Below are 21,534 nucleotides of genomic sequence, written 5' to 3'. Positions count from 1 at the left end.
TTTCTTTAAATGTTGCTAATAACTAATGCAAAATGAAAGACCACGACCACACACACACACACACACACACACACCACACACATCTTTAGGCAGAATTCAATTTATGAACTTATAGACTGTCCAGCTCTCAAAATAAGGGGAGGTTTCACCTCTTTGCTTGAATACAGTATGCCTAACGCGTGACTGAATCGAAAGGGATAATAATAAACGCTACTACGTTCTGCATGTGTACTGTGTGCCAGGCCCTGCACAAAAGGCTTTCTGGAGAGTTTTCTTCTGATTAATGCTGATAGCAAGCCTACGATATAATTGGAAATTATTCCCATTTAACCACTGAGAAAACTAAGACCTGGGCAAGGTTACATCGCAGAGCAAGGCTTCAGCCCTCAGGAGGGGAAGAGCTGGCACTCAACTCCAGCTCTGTCTGCCTCCAAGCCGCCTCACAAAAATCATGAAGGGAACAGGCTTACGATCATAATAACCAACTCTTGCATGAGGTTTTAGACTATGCAAAGGAAAGATCAAAAATACGAACGCTAAGCCTGAGCCTGCTGTGTCACTCTCCACGTCACCGCCTGACGCCCGTGGGGCTGAGGACAGGTGTCTGGTAGTCCCGATCCCCCGGCAATACACTGAGCCACACGGACTTTCACTGCCGAGGTAACACAGAGCCGCAAGAGCACGAATGCCGAGACCCAAATACACACCCAGCAAGAAGCAGCAGCAGCACGTCCCTCTCCCCAAGACAGAACCAGATTACATTTCACAGTGAAAGACTAGAAAGCTATCTCCATGTGGCTACTTCTTAAATATGCCAAGTTTCTCACTGACACCCTTCTAGTCAATAAAGTTGGTAAGAATATGCATTTTCTGCCTTATGCAATTCAATAAAGCTATTTTCCTATTGAACCAAAATAAATATGGTTTTATTTATCTCCATAAATGCTCTAGTTCTTCTGAATTGACTCTTCTGCATAAATGATCACTCACCACTATTGTAGATATGCAGATCAAGGTATGGAAATTTCCAGCACTCCAGAAGCACTCCTTGAGCCCCAGTCATCACACCGTGGAGTAACCATTATTTTGACTTCTGCCATAGAGGTGGGTTTTGACGACAGTTGTGCCTTTTACTTGGGGCCTGTGCTCTTCCGTTCTCCACAGTCCCCACCACACCCTATTGTCTTATATTTGGTGCTGCTTTACTCTTTGGTCAGCTTCCTAGCCCCTCTAGGCATGTGAGTTTGAGATCTCTACTCCAAGGGCATTTGCCTAGACTCCAGAATACAGGAAGATGGGCATTAGCTACCCAGTCTTGAAAGGAACCAACGTGAATAGTTAAAACTGGTTATAGGCACACCAAATGCCAATGTAATAGCCATTTAGTCAACAGACAGTGATTAAGCACCAGTCCCTGGGGATACAAGGGGGAATAAGATACAGCTTGTGCTGAAGAAGCTCACTGTCTAGTGAGGTGCCAGACCACTGCAGAGTAGTGAAAAGTGCGATGGAAGGGCCACGAGGGAGGGAGGCCCAGCTGGAGAGGCCACCTCACCCCCATCCCTTCAGGGTCAGTGAAGGCCTGACTGATGGTATCACCCACACAGGTGCAGGAGGCTAGAGCACAGAAGAGCCTGTTCCCGTCCCCACTTCTTTTCCACTGGAGGCAAAATAATCCCATCCTGAAATAACCCATCCAGCAGGGTCCAACTCAATGAATGACCTTGCTCGCCTATTAAATGGACAAACAGGACTGCCCAGGGCCAAGAAAAACTCAAATCAAGGCTCAAAATCAAAAGAAATGAACAAAGGCAATTAAATTAATTTAAAAAGAAACCACCTTTACATTTTAAAACTGAATTTTTTTTAAAACCTGTGGGTTCTAGGAAACAGTAGGACTTTTACTGACCTAGTTGTTTTTGAACTCACCAATGAAGGAATCTTGCACATGAGCATTACTGTCTGTTAGGCCCATAACCATGCTGATCCAGGCCCTCCCACGGCTCCCCCTTGCCACTCTGCCCCTGGCCAAGAGGCCAGCAGAGAGGAAGGGCAGTCCTCTTTTGGCAGGGCTGGGGTGCATGAGTCATGCCATGACCTTTCACCTGTGATACCATTGGCCCCACCGAGGTTCTGATCCAAATTCCTCTGAAGTCCTTCAGATCTCCACTATGAGGCCAGCCTTGATGGCTTCAGGGTCACCATTATTCCTCCATAGGACCAGGAGCGGTGCCTTGCCACTGTGCCTTGGCATCATCCTTCTTCCTTGGGGCTAGGGACCTCCCATGGCACCAGGGCATCAGAAATGGGATGTCCAGCCTGGGCTGGTGGAGGGGGGGTAAGAGTGGAGTTTGGTTGTTATCACCTCCTCTTCGGGCTACCCCAAATTAGCATTTCTGCAGCTCCCTCTGCGTAAGTCCTGAGGGCCCCGAAGAGGTGTGATCAGTGGGTCACTCCACCCATTTGGGAGGGACAGATGAAGTGGAGGACAGTTACTTAATTCTTTCCCCTTAAGGGACAACATCTACCCAGCCCCAGGCCTCCTAGAGGCAGAGCAGCTTATCCAGCTTCCACAACCCTACCCCCTTCTGCCCACTTCCTACTGCCCATATGCCTCACACGTGGTAATGTTTCAATTGCACGGAAAGCTGAGCTGCTACTTGAATCTGTCTAAAGATCCCCAAAACACAGATACCCTCCTGGCATTAGCAGGGAATACCCACAAGGAGCCAGCAGTGGATTGTTAATCCAACCCTACCATAAATCTCCAGGAAGAGAACTTCCAGTCTCATTCTCAAACCTACATTCTTATCCACTGCCCTTTCCGACACTCTTTCTGCACCAAGGGGCTGTGAAATGCTCATTCCCAAGAAGGTACTATGGACCAGGGCTTCTTAAACTTTACTGAGAAAACAAATCACTCAAGGATCTTGTCAAATATAGATTCTGATTCAAGAGGTCAGGGGTGGAGTGCAACTGCCTTTCTAACAAGCTCCCAGGTGATGCTGATGCTGCACGTGCACAGGCCACACTCAGGGCAGCAAGGCTCTACTAGACCTTCACCTCCCAGAAGTATGTGCATTTTAAATTAGCACTTCACAAAGGCACCCTTTCAAATACTAAGCTCGAAAAAATGAACCTCAAATGGTGAATTTGCAGGTAAGGTCACTTGCTGGGTGGAGGAGCTATTTTGGAGGCAACCAGGACCATCCACCATCATAACCCTCAAATCAAGCCCTTTGGTAAGCAGATGTGAGAAGCCCAGCTGTTTTGGGGGTCAGGAAGGCGGAGACAGACATGTGTATGGGGCCCCAGCCCAGACGAGGCCAGGATGTCATCTCTGGGCCTCCCACACCCTCGTAGCTCTCCGCCACCCAGAGCAGAGCCTCGCTGTCACACCAGTCACTTCTGCAGTGCCACCTTTCCAGCCCACGGGGTACCCTCCCTCTCTGCCTTTCAGGCACTCTGCCTTCCCACCCTCCCCAGATGCCACCAAGCATCCCAATTCCCCCAGCTAAGGGGCCTCTCCCAGCCCCCTCTGCAGCAGAGTGACATCTGGTTCCCCAGGCTCATAGGTGCTGACCACCCGCATAGGTGCTGACCGCAGTGCACCTACCCTTGCACCATGAACCAAACATTAACTCCAAGTCCACTCTCCCCCACCACGGGCTGACTCATCAGCACCTCTCACCTGGCACCAGCCAGCTCTTCAAGCCCACCCCACCCCATGCAACCTAATTCTCCCCTATGCAACAGTCAGACTCCACCCAACACACATACACACACGCACACGCACACGCACACACACACACACACACAGAGTTCTCCTGTGCATCTCCAGCTTATTTCAAAATCCACATTGGGGTGGGGGTACTTGCTAAGTGGCTGAAATGTAAGGGTCAACGCCTGCTCTTGTCTGAGAGGGCGAAGTATGAAAAAGAAGCAGGCGCTGCTTTCCGAATTACTGGGGAGGGTGAGGCGTGCTATACCCAGGAAAGGCTAATTTGCCCCCAGTGGGCCGCTGACGGCGCAAGGGCTCTGGGCTGGAGTCGCAGTAGGGCGGTGGCCGGCGGCTAGGGCACAGGATCTCCGCCCGAGGCACGGAGGCAGCCGCTCTGGGTGTCCGCTCCGGGAAAGCAAGGCACTGAGTGCCCGCCGGCTGGTGCCGCCACCACCTTGGAACGCACGGGCTCTGCACGCGTCCCGGGCTGACCTGCAGGGAAGACACGGGCCGCGCTCCTGAGCGCAAGTCCCTGGGGACAACCAGCACCGCCCGTGGTGGGCCTGCACGGGGATTGGGGAGGTAAAGGGCGAGCCGCACAAGACTCCCTGCTCCGCGAAGGGCGCGTCTTCCCGTAGCCAGACCGGAGTGGGGAGGTTGCAGGAGTCCTCTGAGGTCTCTCGCGGGCACTGAGAGGCGATGAGGGGAGGGGAGAGCTACGTGACTTTAGGTCCCTCCAGTGCCGATGCCTACCCCGCGGTGGGAGTGTGCCCCACCCCGTCTCCACTGTCCAAAAGGGGACCCAGGGCGCAGAAGGAGAGGGGATCGGATCCCAACGCCCTCTTTGCCCCCGAAATTCTCCCCACCCTAAACCCAGACCCTCTCTGAGGGGCGGAAAGCAAAGCGCTCGAATGTTCGCGGGCCCAGGACCCGGGGTGGGGAGTGGAGTGCCTTTCCTCCCAAGGCCAACGCGGAGGAAATTCGAGTTCCCAGGAATCAAAGTTGCCGCGCGTCCGACCGCGGGCTCGGAGCGGGACGCAGAATGCTGGCTAGGGGCCCGGGATGGAAGGAGGCCCCGGGCGCCAGCCACGGGCGATGGCCGCGCCAAGAACAAGTGGTTCAGCGGCTGCGGTCGCAACCCCACGGCTCCAACTTTCCCACCGCGTGGCGGGTGAACGGCGCGGAGGAGAGGCAAGCGGGGAGGGAAGGGGCGATGCGCGGCTCTTGGTACCGTGTGCGTGTGCGGAGCGGCGCCGCGCCGCGCCTTGGACTCTGCTCTCCGCTGGATCGGCCCCCGCAGGCCGCCCGCTCGGGTGCTGACCACCGCCGCGTCTCGCTGCCGGCGCGAAGGCTCATCCGCGGCGTGCTGGCCGCTCCGGGGTCCCCTTGGGCCGTCTGCTCGCTGTTGGCCGCTTGCGGGCCGCAACTTCAGGCGCGCAGCGGGCTCAGGCGACGCGCGCTCCAATCGCCCCGAGGCTCGGCACCCCTGCGATCCATGCCCAGGGCCGGGCCGCCCCGCCCCGCCCGGCTCAGCGCCCGGTCGCCGTCGGACGCGTCTTCTCACCAAGCATCGCTCCCGCAGCCCGCGTCCCTCTCTCCCGAGCCGTCTCTGCTGCTCAAGTCCGCGATCAACTTTCCCTCGCTTCCTCCGCCCTGCTCGGCCCCCGCCACCCAGTCCCCGCCTCCTGACGCTCCCTCCCTCACCTCCCGCCTAGCCCAGCCCCCGCCCGCCCGGCCGCGCCCCGTCGCCCACCCTCCTTCACCATGGGCGCCAGGATCCCTGAACCCGCCACCCCTGGCCCGGCTCGGACCCCCGGAAGCGTTGCGAAGCCCGGGCAGGCGCTCAGGGCATGAATATTTCAGTGCTGGCGAAGCTACCCTCTGCCGATGTTGTGGCACCGGCTGCTGTGGCAACCCGACGAATCCCCTAAACGGGCAAGGAGGAAGCGGGAGGAAGCGGCCCCAGGTGCGTGCTGGAGCCGCGCTCCGCAGGGCCTCCCTGTCCCGAAGAGGGGTAGGGGCCTGGCCCGCCTCCCGCCGGCCCCGCGTCTCCGGCGGAACGGGGAAACGCTCCCGGGAAGCTAGAACGAGCGAGCGGGCGCCTGGCTAGGTGAGCCTGCGCCATCTGTTGGCTTTAAGCGCCCCCTCTCTGCTCCCAGAGTCGCACTGAGCGGCCTGTCCCTCTAGCCCTTGGGGCCACTTACCAGCGCTTGGCTCAACTAGCTGCCTTCGCCCACCTCACTCATGCTCTCCAATCTGCGCCCTCTCCCATCAGTCGAGCTCAAAATGCCCCCAAATTGCTTACAAATGAGGACCCCGGATTGGAAGAGACGATTGATGTCACCTGAGCACCCTCATCCATGCAGGAGACCCTTCTGCTACATACCTGCCTAATGGTCTCCCAGCTTCTTTTTGCACCTATGTAGGGATGGGATTTCTTGACTTTTCCAGACAGCTGGAGTCAGGAAGAGTCCATATTCGCATAGTTGAAGAGGGTCATTCCCTGGCCTTAGTCTTTACTTCCCAGGGCTAAACATTCTGAATTCTTTTAACTATTTCTCATGTGATAGGATGTCTGGATCTGTCACTGTTGCCATATTGTCAGCATATTGACAATAGCTGCCTAGAGCCAGGCTCTGGGCTGAGACTTCCCGCCTCAATTCATTCTGTCCTCAACATAGCCTTTCTGGTAGGTCCTGTCATTAGCCTGGCTTTACAATAATAAAATGGGCTTTAGGGAGGTGAGTGAGTTTACCCATGTGGTGGAGTCAGGTCCCGAACCTAGAATCTGCCTGATTCCAAAGCTCCTGTTCTTTACCATTCATTCATTACTGCTACTATGTGCTAGCTAATGGAAATAGGTTCTGGGGATGTGATGGAGAAAAAAAAAATAGGCTTGATCGTTGTACCTTGCAGAGCTCCTCTAATGGGGAAAACAGACAGTCAATGAAACACATAAACAGGTAAAATTAGAGTCAGAATCAATGCTAGGAAAAAGAGTGTTTTAATGGCACCTGGCTTAGGGGATCAGGGAAGATTTCCTGGAGGAGGTAACACTGAGCTGAGATCTGAAGGATAAGCGATGGAGAGAGAGTTGATTTTAGGCAGAAGAAACAGCATGTGCGAAGGCCCTGTGGTAGGAAGGAACTGGCATACATAAGGAAGTGAAGGAAGGCCAGAGAGGCTGGAGCACTGGAAGGGTGAGGAGGACAGTGAGTGCAAAGCCACAGTGGGAGAAAGGGCCAGACTGTGCAGGGCGTGTTGGTCTTAATCAGGGTTTGATCTCTATCCTAAGAGTGGAGGCTTTGAAGCAGATGGTTGGGATGGAGGTGGAGGGGTGGGAGTGTCATGATCTGATTTGTAGTTGGAAAAATGGGGAATTGATTGGGAGGTAATAGATGATAAGAGCATAGTTCTTCAATTAGAAATATTTACTTATCTACTGTGTGGCAGGAACTTCTCAACCAGGAACAGCAAACTGCAGCTTTCAGGCCAAATCCATCTTGCCCCCCATTTCTGTATAGAAAGTTTTAGTGGAACACAGACATGCCCATCAGGCTATGGCTCCTGTCCCAGTACAACTGCAGAGTTAAGGAGTTGCAGCAGAGACTCCACAGCCCGCAAAACCTAAAATATTTACTGTCTGGCCCTTTACAAAAAAAGTTGCTAACCCCTGTGAATCTTGACACATCAGTGGGACACATCAGTGGGACACATCAGTGAACAAAACACACACACAAGTGTGTGTGCACATATCCCCGCCCTCTTGGAGCTCACATCTCTGTAGGCTACTGCAGCTGTCCAGATGTCGGAGTCCTGGCCTGGGGTGGTAGTGTTGAAGTGGAAAGAAGGGATATTCAGGAGGTAAAAATCTACAGGACTAGGAGAGGAAGTGATTATAGGGTGAGACAGAGGGTGGTGTCAAGGAGACCCCAGGTTTCTGGCTTGTGGAAGTAGATGGACAGGGTGCTGTTTCCTGAGATGGGGAGCGAGGGAAGAGGACCACCACGGGGAAAGGAGCAAGCGCCCCCCTGCCCCGGGACGTGTCGAGTGTGAGATGACTGAATGCAGATGTCAGGTAGGCCATTAGACACATGAGTCTGGGGTTTGAGGACAAAGGGCAGAGCTGGAGATGTGGTCTGACAGGTCTCAGGGGGTCACAGTTTAAGACAGGGTGATGGAGCCAGGAGTTGGGAGATCTGGGTTCTGAATATCAGACTGTTCTCTATCTGGTTTTGGGTAGACACGACCTCTCTTTGCCTCCTGTTCCTCATTCACAAAATGAAAGTACTAGAGGAGGTGCTCTTCAAAGATTCTCCAATCCCCGAACCTTCTTTCTTTCTGGTTTGCCACCTTCTGTCTTAAACTGTGACTCCTCAGCCTGTCTGTAGTCATTTTACACATGAACAAAACAGCATTGAATTCAGGGAGACCATCACCTCCTCCAATGTGGGCATCATACTTCTGTTCACAGAACCTCTTTGGCCGCCACTTTTATTCCACAAGTATTTGTCAAGTGCCCACTCTGTACCAAGCACCGTGCTAGGAACCTGGGTGTCTATCCGAGTGCAGCCAGCCCACAGAACTGCTCTGAGTGTGTAATGAGATTCAAAGCATATTTGGTTGCACAGTGATGGAAGAGCTGAGAATTCAAACCGGGGATGGTGAGGTAATCCAGAGTTCAGCAACAGCAGAAAGTTGCTAGCCCCCAAGGCTGGAGGGATGAAGGGAGGAAGCAGAGTCACCAGGATCAGGGTCACGCAGCGGAAGATGGAACCACAGTGGACCTGGCTGGTGGGAGCCGGAGACACAGCTACTGCCAGAGACACTGCTTAAGGTCAAGCGTGAAGAAGAGATACCCTGACTTCCCCCTTCCCCCAGCCCTCTGGCCTGCCCCCAATACCTCCCTTTGGCCAACCCCAGCCAGAAGCTGCAGACTCAGGTGGGATTTGGGGTCAGCCCTACTATGATTCGAAGCACAGCAGAGGAGAGCAGGGAATGGATCTGAGGGGAACAAGACAGTACCGCACACTGGGGACACAACTGTGAATAACAGGCAGCCCTGTCTTTGAGGCAGTCCCAGTCCAAGAGGGAGACAGACATGTAAATCAAGTATAGAGTGGCAGGCTAAGTGTTGCAAAGCGGAGAGGTAGCCCAAGGAGAGTGGGGTGATGGATTCTCAAGAAAGCTGAATCCAGAAAAGCTGTCTGGACAAGGAGACTTCAGAGCTGCGTTTTGCTGTGATGATCAGGAGTTCCACAGGCAGCCAAAGCAAAGGGGCATCTCAGGTGGAGGGAAGAGCATGAGCAAAGGTCTGGGGGCATGCACGTGGACTCTCCCCGCAGGAGCCGTGGGAGTTTTCTGACCCTAGAAGTGAGTAGCAGTCCTGCTGTTCTGCACATGAAGCAGACAAATGCAGGATGGCAGCGTTTGCAGGAGACTCAGAGCTGGTAAAAAGAACTCAGCCTCTATCCTCTGAACCAGCGCCTTCAAATCTCCAGGGGATTAATCCCCGGAATTCTGGCCTTTCTTCCTGGCTGGGGTTTCCATCTCTCAAACTATGTCAGGGTTGTCCACCAACAGCTCAGAGTTCTCCCCACCTGCCTTTCCTTAGGAAACCTTTGCCTCTCCCCCAAACCTTTGGGGCACCTCTTACCACTTTATGTGGCTTTGGACAAGTCTCTCAGCCTCTCTGAGCTCTGGTTTCCATTTCTGTAACTGAGGTCATGGCATCTGCCCAGCCTTCCTCCTGGGGCAGTGTGAGAGCACTTTGACAACTGTAAAGAACCATAGAGATGCTACCTGCCCAGGGCCCAGCATCATGCAAACCCCTGTCCTACTGGGGGGAGCTCCCCCCTGAGGAAGGACCAGGCCCTGCTTTAACTGTAACAACTAAAAGGGAAGGTTCTCCATCATCTCACCTCCTGGCCACAGGGCAGAGCACATGGCCCAGGCCAGCCAATCAGAAGCTCCCCTCTCAACTTTGAACCCTGAAGAGAATCACAAAGTTTAGAAATAGTTTAGAATAGTTTAGAAGTTATGGAAAGTACCAAACCCTGACCGACAGCACTTGAGGCCTGACCTGGGCTTCATTCTCAGCTGCATTCTTGGCCACCTGCCTCCTTTGGTTCCTATCTGTTTTCTGGGCCTGTCCTACAGCCTCTGTTTGATTCTGCAAGCACTCCCACTTACCTAACTAGTAAATTCATTTTCTGCATCAATTAGCCAGAGCTTATTTCTGTTGCTGGCAACCATGAACCCTGCCTGGTATGGACCATATGAGGATTCTCCTGTCAGTTGTAGGGGATTACAGTACAACATAGGGTCAGCATTGCCAGAGTACCTCCATCCCCCCTTTCCCAAGATTTAAGAAAGAAGAAAGAAGGAAAGGAAGGAAGGAAGGGAGGGAGGGAGGAAAGAAGGGTAAGAAAGAGAGAGGGAAGGAAAGAAGGGAGGGGAGGAAGGAAAGAAGGAAAAGAAAGAATTGATATACTGGCTCCTTCCATATCGGAATGACCTTGTCCAGGTATTTCCAGAAGTGGCCACATCTCTGTAGTGGGTTCAAGTTCATCTTTAGCTCAGAGACACATTTGAGTTTAGGATCCTCAAAGACAGGGACCATGTCTTTGTTCATTCATCTAGCGAGGTTTCCTGGAGGGTCCATAGTGTTCCAGGCTCTGGACTGGGTGCTAAGAACACAGAGAAGCAAATGACATTATTCTGGTCCTCAGAGAAGCTACAGTCTAGTTGGAATGACAGATAAAGGCATAAGACGATGCCATTCTTGAGGCCAGGACCAGGTTCAGCAGCGACAGAGGGACCCCCAAGAAGGGTACAGTCCACCCGAACCAAGGAGACTGGGGAAGACTTCCAAGAGGAGGGACCACGTAAGCAGAGCCTTGAAAGATGAGTGCTCCTGGCCAGATAAGGCCAGCAAGGGCATCTGTGGTAGAGGGGGCTGTGTGTGTACAAAGTCACAGAGGCATCACACAGTTTAGAGGCTTCAGGTAGTGGGGCAGTAGGGCTGGACCAAGGTGTGCTGGGAGAGGTGAGAGAGGAGTCTCAGGAGAGGGGTAAGTGCTGGACCATGAAGGGCCTGGTATGCCACAGCTGGGCCTGGGGATCACTGAGCAAATGAAGCTGGAGGAGGAGGGGGATGGGCTTGGAGGCGAAGATGTCCAGTATGATGCATGATCATACTGAAAAGCATGATGAGCTAAAGGATGGAGAGGAAGAGACTGCACTGTCCCACAGTGGCCCTGGGCTGGCATCTTTGAGGAATGGGCATCTCCCCTTCACTGTCTCTGTATCCCTAAAATACCAAATAATCTGCTGACCCACTGGCACTCTCAATGAGAAAGGATAGGAGGAAAGGAGGGGGAGGGAATCCAGATCTGCTCTTTTAAATCTGTCCCTCCTATTAAACCGCCTGGGACTGGATTGGCTTCCCCCTCGGCCCCTGGGCACCCCGGCCCCACTGGGGAGCTTTCCACCCTTCCTTTCTTCCCCAGGAATGGAGGCGAGGCAGGGGGGTGTAAGGCAAGGCTCAGGAGATAGAATGCAGTGGACCTGGGTCTTAGCCGACTTGTCTGAGCCTCAGTTTCCTCAGCAGTCAATGGGCGCATAGCCCCCAGCCTCCCTGAATACCTCCCAAGGTTGCCGTTCAGGTCGAAAGAGAAGAACACACACTCAAGTGCTTTATAAACTGTGAAAACAAAACAACACTCACAAGCAAGTCTCTCCTCCCCGTGAGCATCGATTATTATTTTTAGCGCACATAAACGCCTCTCCTCTGGGCACCCTCCATAACAGCATTCCTTCTCCACTTCACCGTTTCCTACTCCCCCTCTATTCCCAGCCCTGAGCTGGTGCGGAGCCGTTTGTTACTTCCTGTCTGCGTCTGCCCGCTCCCCTCTCCCGGGGCAGCGCCTGCCACCATAAACCAAGCATGTGTGCTCCTGAGTTTAGTTTGTGGGCCCTCAGAGCTTGGCACAGCTGTGGCGGCTCGATGCAGCTTGTGAATGAGCAAGGCTGGAAGGCAAACAGGGTGGGCTGGGGCCACCCATCTGCAGAGTCGAGGGCCCCCGGGGAGCCCCCGAGGGCATGGCTTCCCTGGCCCCCTCTACAGCAAGGTTCTCTGTCCCCCATGAGGCCTAAAGAGCCAGGCTCTTCCCCTCACGTTCCTGCCCCGCTCCCTGCTCCTCTCTCCCATCATTTATTTATAAGGTATTCACAGCAAAATGAATGACAAAAAGTTAGGAGCTAATTAAAGCTGGCACAGATTGGCACATGGGCGCATGAATTATGCATTGGCGCGAATGGCACTTGGTGGCAAGGACCGGCACCATGTGCTCTGGGCACTAGTAGGAAGTGGGCACGGGGCCCCCTGCTCTGCCAGGGTCCCCCGCCCTGCCCCTCGGAGGGGCCCTCCACCCAGGGCCCTCTGTCTTTCTCTGGGGGCAGCTGGAGCCCGGTCCGCCACTCCCCACCGTGGGCGATTTCTCTCCGCACAGCCCACCATAGCATGTCCTGGCTGAGGGTAGTATCGACACCATAATCAGAGCCTGGACTCAGCCCACAGAAGCAGGTCCCTGGTTCTCCAGGCACGTGCTCGCTGCAGCCTCTGCACAAAATGGGCAGGGTTGGGCTTCTCAAAGAGTGGCAAAGCCTCGATATCCAGCCAGCTAACACTGACATGAGCACCCTGGAGCGAGAGGACGCCTTTCAAGATCAGGCAGTTCACACCTCAAGGTGCCTTCACAGACGGAGAGCCTGAGGGGACACGGGCAGGCTCTCTACAAAGCTACACAGATAGTAATAATAATAATAGTAATAGTAATGCCATCAGTTTAAAATGGATTTTGTTCCAGACACTGTTCCAAGTGCTTTGCATGGATTATCTCATTCAATCCTCCAATGAAGAAGACACTCTAATGATCCAATCTGACAGATGAGGAAACGGAGCCAGCACAGAAATGTAAAAGCAGGTTGCCCAAGGTCACTGGGGGCAAAGTCTGAATGAAACTGAACCCAAGCAGTCAGATCCCAAGCCCTGCCTACCTGTGGGCCCCGGGGAAGTGGTTCTCAACCCCAGCTACACTTTAGAAGCTCCTGGGAGGAGGGTCGGGGATGTAAAAATAGGATCAGAGATTCGGATTTGATTGGTCTGGGCTAACATCTACACGTAGTGTTTTTGAAAGCTCCCTGGGTGATTCTAATGTGCAGAGGAAAACCACTGGTCTTGGGGGGTGAGGTATGGGTATCGACCCCCAGACCACAGATATGAGTTCTTGCTCTGCAGCTACTGACTGTGTGAATTAGAGCATATGGCTCAACCTTTTGCGGACTCCATTTCCTCATCAGTAAAATGGAGTTAGTAATAGCTTGGGCTCTGGAGTTGGGCTGTTTGGGTTTAGTCTGAATTCTGGCTCTGTGGCAGAGAAGTTCTTGAACTTCTCTTTGCCTCAGTTTGCTCATCTGTAAAATGGTGACAATGCTAGTATAGTTGTTGTGAGAACTGAATGAGTTGATGAATATAAAATGGTACCCAGGAGCCACGGGCATTAGGTGTCCTGGAAATGGGGAACCTTGCCCCTCCTGGCCCACAGGGCTGGGGCAAGGATCAAAAGAGGACCCAGATAATGCAGAGAGGCTGTGTGCACTGAGAGACACAGTGAGAGGCTGTCAGTCAGAAAAGACTGGGTCTCCTGGCTGCCTGTCCCGGGTCCTGACTTTCCTTTGCACACAGGAGACAGGAATACGTTATCCTCGCAGACGTTTCAGACTACACAGACAAGCCACCCCTCTCAATTTGGTGTGTATCCTTCCAAGTAATGTTCTATATACACATGCAAATATATAGTTTGGGGCTGGGGGCAGGGGTGGGAGAGAGAGACATCTATCATAGAACACTTCTCTTCTTTTGAATTTTGAACCATACAAATGGTCCAAATATAAAAATAAATATAAAGGGGAGGCTCCAGGCAGAAGGAAAGTGGTCCCAGATGGAAGCTTGGATATTCAGGAAGGAAAGAAGGGCAATAGAAAGGGAAATATGGATAAATACAAATGAATCTTGGTTGTATAAAACAATACAACTAATGTTTAAAATACGAGAGAAAATTAAAATACACAACACAATAGCACATGAGTCAGGAAGGTGGTAAATGGAGTTAGAATGTTCTAAGGCCCTTGCATTGTCCGGGACATGGGTGAAAATGTGATGTGTGGTAAGTGTTAATAAATCAAGGATGCCTGCTCTATCTCTAGGCTAACCCTAGAAGAATCGTAAATGGATGGATATAACCAGTCAGTATGGGGGAAAACTGAATAATAAGGTTGCATGTGTGTGTGTGTGATTTTAAGAAATATTTGTTGTTTATAAATAGAGTCACACTTCACATATTGTTCTATAACTTGATTTTTTGCTCTTAAAAATATATCCTGGAGCTCTTTCCACATGGGTACACAGAGGGGCTGCCTCTCTCTTGTTAATCTTCCAGCATGCATTCCATAGAAGGGTGGTGACAGAGCTTCAAACAGGGTTGGGCCCTTCCAAAGTGGGGCCCTGTGTGCCACCCACAGAACCCGCCCTGGCTGCAGACTGTGGGGCAGAGAGAAGGCAAAGCCCCTGGGCACATCCACAGCCTGGACTTGGGGGGCAATAAGCAAGAGCTGCCGCCTCCAGGGTCTGAGCCCCAACCCTGGCCCCATTAGTCACACACCAGAAAACCCAGTGTCCTATAAAGAGGGAGGCAGCTGGCCCCGCCTCCCACCTCTGGGCCCTACTGCAGTCAAACTACCCCAGAAAAGAGCTTGTTCCCATTTTCATGTCGCCTGACATGAAGAATTAAGCGGAAGCATCAGGGTCGCATTCAAAGCCCCCAAGCCTCTCACCCTAAGAAATCAGGCCCAGCATACCTTTGGGCGTCATCCCAACCTCTCTTCCCGACATAGCCTCTATCTCAGCTGGCAAAATACACAGAGGTGGGTACAAGGATGTTTAGTGCGGTACCCTTTATAATGCGGGGAAGGGGAGCACTGGGGGTAGTTACATGTCTCCTCAACAGGGGACTGGTTAAACAGACCATGCCTTGACTCATCTGTTCTACGGGCCACTCGCTCTGCTCTTCAGACCTCCCTGTCCCCTGGCCTAGGCTCACCCTGTCCTCTCTCCTGCCATTGCCCACTGCCCTCCCTGCTCTCTGCTGAAGCCCAGTTTCCAAGCCCCACCATCTCTCAGAAGCCTTCCCTGCCTGCCTCCCAGACCGCCAGGAAGTCCTCTGATTCTCAGGTTCCTCACTCTCTGGACAACTCCCGCATGGAACCTTCAGTGATCATTTTGTCTTATGTCTGTCTATCTTGTTTCCAATAAAATCAGAAGCGCCCCAGAGAGCAGCAACCAAGGTGTATCTGGAGGAGTTCCAGACAGAGATCGGAAGACCCAGGATTCAGCCCTGACTCTGCCGTGTTCCGCCTGAATGACCTTGCACAAGGTATTTCTCCCCCTGAGCCTCTGTCTCCTCATCTAACCATGAGGAGTGAGTTCAAGGTCCTCCCAGGGTTCCTCCTGCTCTGAGAATCTAAAGTCATTTCGTGTTTTTCTGTACCTTCCTAAGAAGTAATAAAAACTAAAATTTTACATCTTAAGGGGGTTACGCCCACAATCTCACTTAATCCTCACAACGACTCTGTGAGAATGGCACTATTATTGTCTCCATTTCACAGTAATTTAATAATTATTAAATTATTAAATAATAATGAGAAAACTGATGAGAAAACTGAGGCAAAGGAAGGCTGTATCAGTGAAGTTAAACTGGGCCATGGTGCAGTACAAACAAATTCTGAAATCTCAGAGGCAATAAAAATTTACTTCTTTCTCACATACCGTGTAAGGCTGGTGGGATGGCTTTCCTCTGAGGGTGACTTGGGGACTCAGGGCGCTTCCATCTTAGAGCTATACTCTAACACAATATCCCTGTGGGGTACTGCAACACAAACGCATTCCCCTGTGGCCACACACAGGCCACCATGACAGGGCAAGACAGGGATGGAGGAGGTCCACAGGCTCTTAACCGCCTTTCCTAGAGCGACACGCACATCACTCCTGCTCCCATTTCTCCAGCGGGAACTAGTTAGTCACATGGCTCCAACCTAACTACTGGGACGCTGGAATGTGTAGTGGATGAGCACCAAGAATCTGCAGCACTGAAGCTAAGGAACTTGACCGAAGCCACACAGGAAGTGCTAGAGTCAAGGATTTGAACCCAGCTAGCAAGACTTCAGAGCTTTCTGCTTAATTGCCATTCTACATCGTCTCCAAGGAGGTACCAGGTCCACAAGGGCCGGGTTAAGAGGCTGACGGTGACAGGTAAAAGACGAGGAAGAAATAGCAGCCGGGCAGAAGTAACAGCAGGCAGCCACTGTCCATGGAACAATCCTAATAGTTCCCATCTGTTGAGCACCTGCAAGGGGCCAGGCATTTTGTAAAATGTTCCATCTGATCCTCTCAGTATCTTGGCAATAAAACCCACTTCCACTCTACAGATGAGGAAAGTGAGGCTCAAGGAGGTTGAGCAAACTGCCCAAAGTCCAGCAGATGGGAAGCATCTGGATGATCTGCAAGTCCCTCTGAACGTTCTCACCCAGGGCCCTGCAGAGGGCTTGTAAGTGAGGACTGAGTTGAGGCATGAGCTCCCAGTCTGGGCCCTGCCAATCCTTCGCTGCCAAAGCCAGGACAGAAGTAGCCTGGAGGGGGGGAAAGGGAGCTGTTGTCCAGGGCGTACTGAAAACCCTGGGGACAGACCAGCCCCCAGGGACAGACCAGTTCCCTAGGGCCCGGCTGTCCAAAGGAATCCAGATCTGCGGTACGGGCGCCACCTAGAGGCCGAGTGCGGTGCAGCACCTCTCACTCTGCGGGACCCCGCTCGCAGTCCTGAAATGGAGGGAACACAGGCTCTCTTTTTAGAGAGACCAGAGCCAAAAGTGCGGAAGCTTGGTGACTGTCCTTCACCATCTGCTCCACACACGCCCCATCCCCCAGCATTCCTGTCCCAGGCATCCTAGGTCTCTCCCTAGACTTGTTTTTATCAAAAATATTAATTGATGGGCCAGGCACCCTTATGGGCTCGTTTTGGGACTGAGAGTCCAGATTCTTGGGTTCAGTATCTACTCAGTCACTAGCTGGCTGTGTGACCTTGGGTAAGTCACTGCCCCTCTCTGGGCCTCAGCTACCTCCCTTGTAAAACGCAGGTTACAACCAGAGGTAACATAGCGGTGCCTGGAGTTTGAATCCCAGCTCCGCACTTCCTTGCTGTGTGACCCTTTGGGCAAGTTAATTAACTTCCATGTGTCCAGTTAAGTCATCTGTAAAATGGGTGGATGATGCCTATTCAAAGAGTTTTATTATCAAGATTAAGTTATTACTTATATATGTAATATAGTATATACAGTACTGGGCTGAGTCTTTTTCCCTTTCCTAAACTACCTCAAGTTTTAAAGCTAGGGTTCGGGGTCCAGGGCTTTCCTACCCTTATCTCTAAGAAGGGTGGAGATCAGGCCATGGACGTCCACACTCCAAACGTGGACCCTGCCTGCAAGCACAGACCAGGGAGTTCCCAGAAGCCCTGGTTCCTGGAGCTGAGTTCCTGACCAAAGTCCAGCCAGTACATGGGGAGGGTCCCCCATCTCCTCCTAGGGTCACCTCCGGCTTCACAATGGGACTTACCTCTTGGTGATTCATTGCTGTCCTGGTGAATAGCATCCATCCCCTGGCGTTGCACAGTGTGTAGCCTTCAGGGCTTCATGGCAGCCCTGAAGCTGAAACTGTCAGTAATTAAAAACAAGTGCACTTGGATGTCAATTATGTCTCAATTAAAAAAAGAAAAAGAGGGAAAAAACTTATCTAATGAAGACAACCAAAAAATTTTAAAAAAAACAAGTGCACTGGGATACAGGCTGTATCAGGCACAGTGGGAGGAAGAAGGCATAGCAGGCAGAATCCCTGCAGCTTTAGAAAATCTTGGAAAGACCTGTAACTCCACCTAAGACAGAGGCCCAGCTCTTCCTGAGGCCAATGCTTGGCACACTCTTCCTGACAGAGCCAAATTGGCGTGGAATTAGCCCCAGCTGTTAACACTTATAGACCCAGTGTTGATCTCCCTGAGCCTCAGTTTCTTCATCTGTAACATGTGGGTATAATCCTTGGCCTGCTTACCTTCTCTGGTTGTGTGATAAAGATCTTGAGTCCTCTAGAAACTATCCAGTCCTGTTCAGATGTGTTATTCACATCCCCACCTCACCAAATTCATTCACTTATTCATTACTAAGCACACAGCTAAGCAAAGGGCTGGGGATACAATGGTGAGTGCAACAGGCATCCTCCTTTGACTATACACCTTAGGGAACAGAGGAGAAAAGATGTGATCCGTACCTGCCCAGGGGCACCGCAGCCTCCCTCTCCTTCCCCTGCCTCCACCTCCTTCTGGGAAGAGAAGTAACCACCAGCACTTATTTAGCATTTACTAGGTGCCCAGCACTCTGCCCAGTGCCTCACAGACACATATCATGTCTTCTCATCCTTTTAGCAAACTCTGAAAGGTTGGCACCATCACCCCCATTGTAAGGATGGGAAAATTGAGGCTCAGAAAATTTTCCCTTTAAGCGGCAAAAGCTGGATTCAAATCCAGATCTGTTTGGCTCTCCAGTGAGAGTTATTCCTTGAATTATGCTGGGAAATGATCATCATTCCTGAGTGCTTCTGATGTGTCAGGGAACAGGCACTTTATTTACTTCATTTTCCTTACTCCCCACACCAATGCCAGTTAGGTCCACTCACCCAGTTTTACAGATGAGGAAACTGAGACTCCAAGAGAATAAAGGAAGCCTTGTGCTTCCCATGCCATCCTGGCTGATGCCTTGGGAGTTGGACAGATTACAGTAATCAGCTAATGCCTGAGTGGGGCTCTGAAGATGCAAAGCCCCTTATTGAAAGCACTAAGGATGATGATTAAGTCGGAAGGTGGAATTAGCTGCACAGGGGGAGTGGGCTGCAGCCATGAGGAGAGGATTAGTGACTTGCTGCCCGATTAAGCCGAAGGCAGGTTGAGAGGGAAAGAAACTGAGAGAGTTTTACGGTGTTGCTCACGTCAGAGAGAGTATGTGACTGTGGGCCTCCCAGGCAGCGATCACACCGCGGTGTTGAAGGGATGGAGGAGCATCCACAGAAAGCAGGGTGGGTCCCCAGCGTCCTTTGCCTTTCTCCCATTCATCCATCCATCCATCCATCCGACAAATACTAAGAGTCTGCTAGCTCTCAGGCACTATGGATACAGCCAAGAACAAGAGAGAAAGCTCTCATGAAGCCCCCAGCCTGGTGGAGGGACACAAACATTTAACAATAATCACATAGCAAGAAACTGTTGCTCATCTTTTTAAGTGTAATAATGGCATTGTGGTTATATTTCATAAAAGAGCCCTAATCATTCAGAGATACCTACCAAAATATTTATAGATGAAATGATATGATGCCTCAAATTAATACAGGGAGGGGGAGTGAGTGCGGGTAGAGGTAAAAAAAGACTGGCGCCAAGTTGGCAATTGTTGAAGCCGGGTGATGGGTTCATGAGGGCTGTGTACTATTCCGTTTTCATTCGTAATGATTCACAATTTTCCGTTTTAAAAAAAGTGTAGGGCTTCCCTGGTGGCTCAGTGGTTAAGAATCCGCCTGCCAACGCAAGGGACACGGGTTTGAACCCTGGTCCAGGAAGATCCCACATGCCGCAGAGCAACTAAGCCCGTGTGCCACAACTACTGAGCCTGTGCTCTAGAGCCCACGAGCCACAACTACTGAGCCCGTGTGCCACAACTACTGAAGCCCACGCACCTAGAGCCTGTGCTCTGCAACAAGAGAAGCCACCACAATGAGAAGCCCGCGCACCGCAACAAAGAGTAGCTCTTGCTCACCACAACTAGAGAAAGCCTGCATGCAGCAACGAAGGCCCAATGCAGCCAGAAATAAAATAAAATAAATAAATAAAATTTTAAAGTCTAAAAAATGGCAGATAAATAATTATAATTCATGATAACTGCCACAAAGGAAAAACAAATATGTGGTGAGAAATTATTATAGAGGGACCTGATTTCAACTGGAGAGCCGGGTGTCTGTTTTTGGCAGGGTGAGGCATTGAGACATCCTCAAGCTAGTGATTGCCCAAGTAAGACTTTCTGTCTCTTCCCACCCTGAAGGGAGGGCTGGCAGTGTCCTGGGGAGAGCTCTACCTTTTGGGCATCGCCAGCAGCCTTCTGGCAGACCAGGGTCCTGGAGAACCCAAGACCAGCCCCCAGGTCCCTCCTCGTTGTGATGGAGGGAACAGGAGGCCCCAGGTGCAGACTGCACCCATCACTGCTCATGCCTGTGTCATATGTGTACATTGCTATCTCCTGCGAGCATCATTAGAACAACCTCTAGGGAGGGGAGGTGGGCTCCCCACTTTACAGATGAGAAAAACAAGGCTAAAAAAGGGAATTAAAAAAAGACTCGCCCAAAGTCAGCAGCAGAGCCAAAGACTGTGCTCTCATCGGCATCCCCCCCATCTACTCCATCTACCCCCAACCTGTTAACTCAGCCATCGTTCCTGGATCACAGGTAGAGGTAGTGGGGAGAAGTTGTTAACAAGAAAGACAGCTGGGACCTCAGGTGCTGTGGGCCTAGAGAAGGCAAGGCCATTCCTCTTGAGGGTACAAGCCTAGAGGGCTAGGGCAGGTGACATGGGAGTGAGAGCTGTAGTTTCCTGGAAATGTGCAGAACCAAGCGGCCTAGGGCCTCTAACATCAGAGGACGCAGAGTTCAAGGGTCTGCACACACCCTTCCCCACCGCCCCCACAAGTAGGACCCTCAGCTGCAGAGCTGGCCAGATGTCAGTATCTGTGCCAGAAAAGCCTCCAGCTCTGAGTTAAGGGCACATGCTTGGGCACAGCAGCGGGCTGGAGGGCGTAGGGACCAGCCTTGGACCCAAGGGACCTCAGCACTGGAGTGAGGGAGCCTCTCCAGCTGCGCCCTCCGTGAGGCCAGTGCACGCATCATCTCAGCGTCCCACGGTGGGCACTCTGGCTGTGCCCAAAGGTCGGAGACTGTAGCAGGTCTCGTGACAAAATTGAATTCCTGACTGCCCTGAGAAGAGCAGCAGCGACAGGTGAACATAACGTGGGCTGGCCCTCTACCCTTGTGGGTAAGGAGCTCACCGTTGGGACTGAAGCAGAATTGGGTTCAAATCCTTGGGTTCAAAGCCACTTAAATCCTCCAACCCCAATTTCCTCGTGGAGGCGTGGGGTGGGGAATGAGACAATGAAAGCAAAGCATTTAGCAGAACATTCAGCCTCCATCCAGTGGGTGCCAGCCACCACCCTCCTCCTCACTGGGCAGTGACACCTCCTCCTGTTCTCACCTGTGCTGGTGTTCCTCTAGAAGCAGACCCGAGACAAGGGTTCAAGTGCAGGTAGTTTATTGGAGATGATCCTAGGAAGCCCCAGTTGAAGAGTGAGGAAATGAGACAAGCAAAGGAAGGAGACAAAAAAAAAGGTGTATTATTGAGCAGGTTACCATTGTAGACACGGGAGCTCCAGGCCACAGGGAACTCTGGGAAACAGTGTGGTAGAACAGTGGTTCTCAAACTTGAGCGTGCATCAGGCTCTCTAGGAGGGCTTGTTAAAACACCAGCTGCTGGGCCCCACCACCCAGAGTTTCTGATTCAGTAGGTATAGGGCGGGATCTGAGAGTGTGCATTTCTAACAGGTTAAGTGCTGCAGGGCCACAC

The 21,534-nt window shown here is 52.0% G+C and overlaps 1 protein-coding gene and 1 long non-coding RNA gene across 3 annotated transcripts in view; one reads left to right on the top strand and one right to left on the bottom strand.

Annotated features, from left to right (window-relative positions):
• CDH23 (cadherin related 23) overlaps positions 1–4,968 on the bottom strand; it is a gene marked incomplete at its 5' end in the record, with an annotated part of 434,991 nt that extends 430,023 nt beyond the window's left edge. The window contains one exon of one of the 2 annotated variants that reach the window (XM_082407240.1): positions 4,953–4,968. The remainder of the gene's footprint in view (positions 1–4,952) is intronic. The other variant, XM_082407239.1, reaches the window with a different exon arrangement.
• A 500-nt stretch (positions 4,969–5,468) lies between these two features.
• LOC309635689 lies at positions 5,469–21,183 on the top strand. Its single transcript, XR_014248968.1, has 3 exons — positions 5,469–5,687; positions 15,102–15,216; positions 19,407–21,183. It is a non-coding gene; the product is annotated as an uncharacterized lncRNA (long non-coding RNA).
• The last annotated feature ends 351 nt before the right edge of the window (positions 21,184–21,534 follow it).

This window comes from Balaenoptera borealis (genome assembly GCF_965194805.1).
Source record: "Balaenoptera borealis genome assembly, chromosome: 10".
Classification (NCBI taxonomy): Eukaryota; Metazoa; Chordata; class Mammalia; order Artiodactyla; family Balaenopteridae; genus Balaenoptera; species Balaenoptera borealis.
This window is presented reverse-complemented; position numbering and strand designations above follow the sequence as displayed.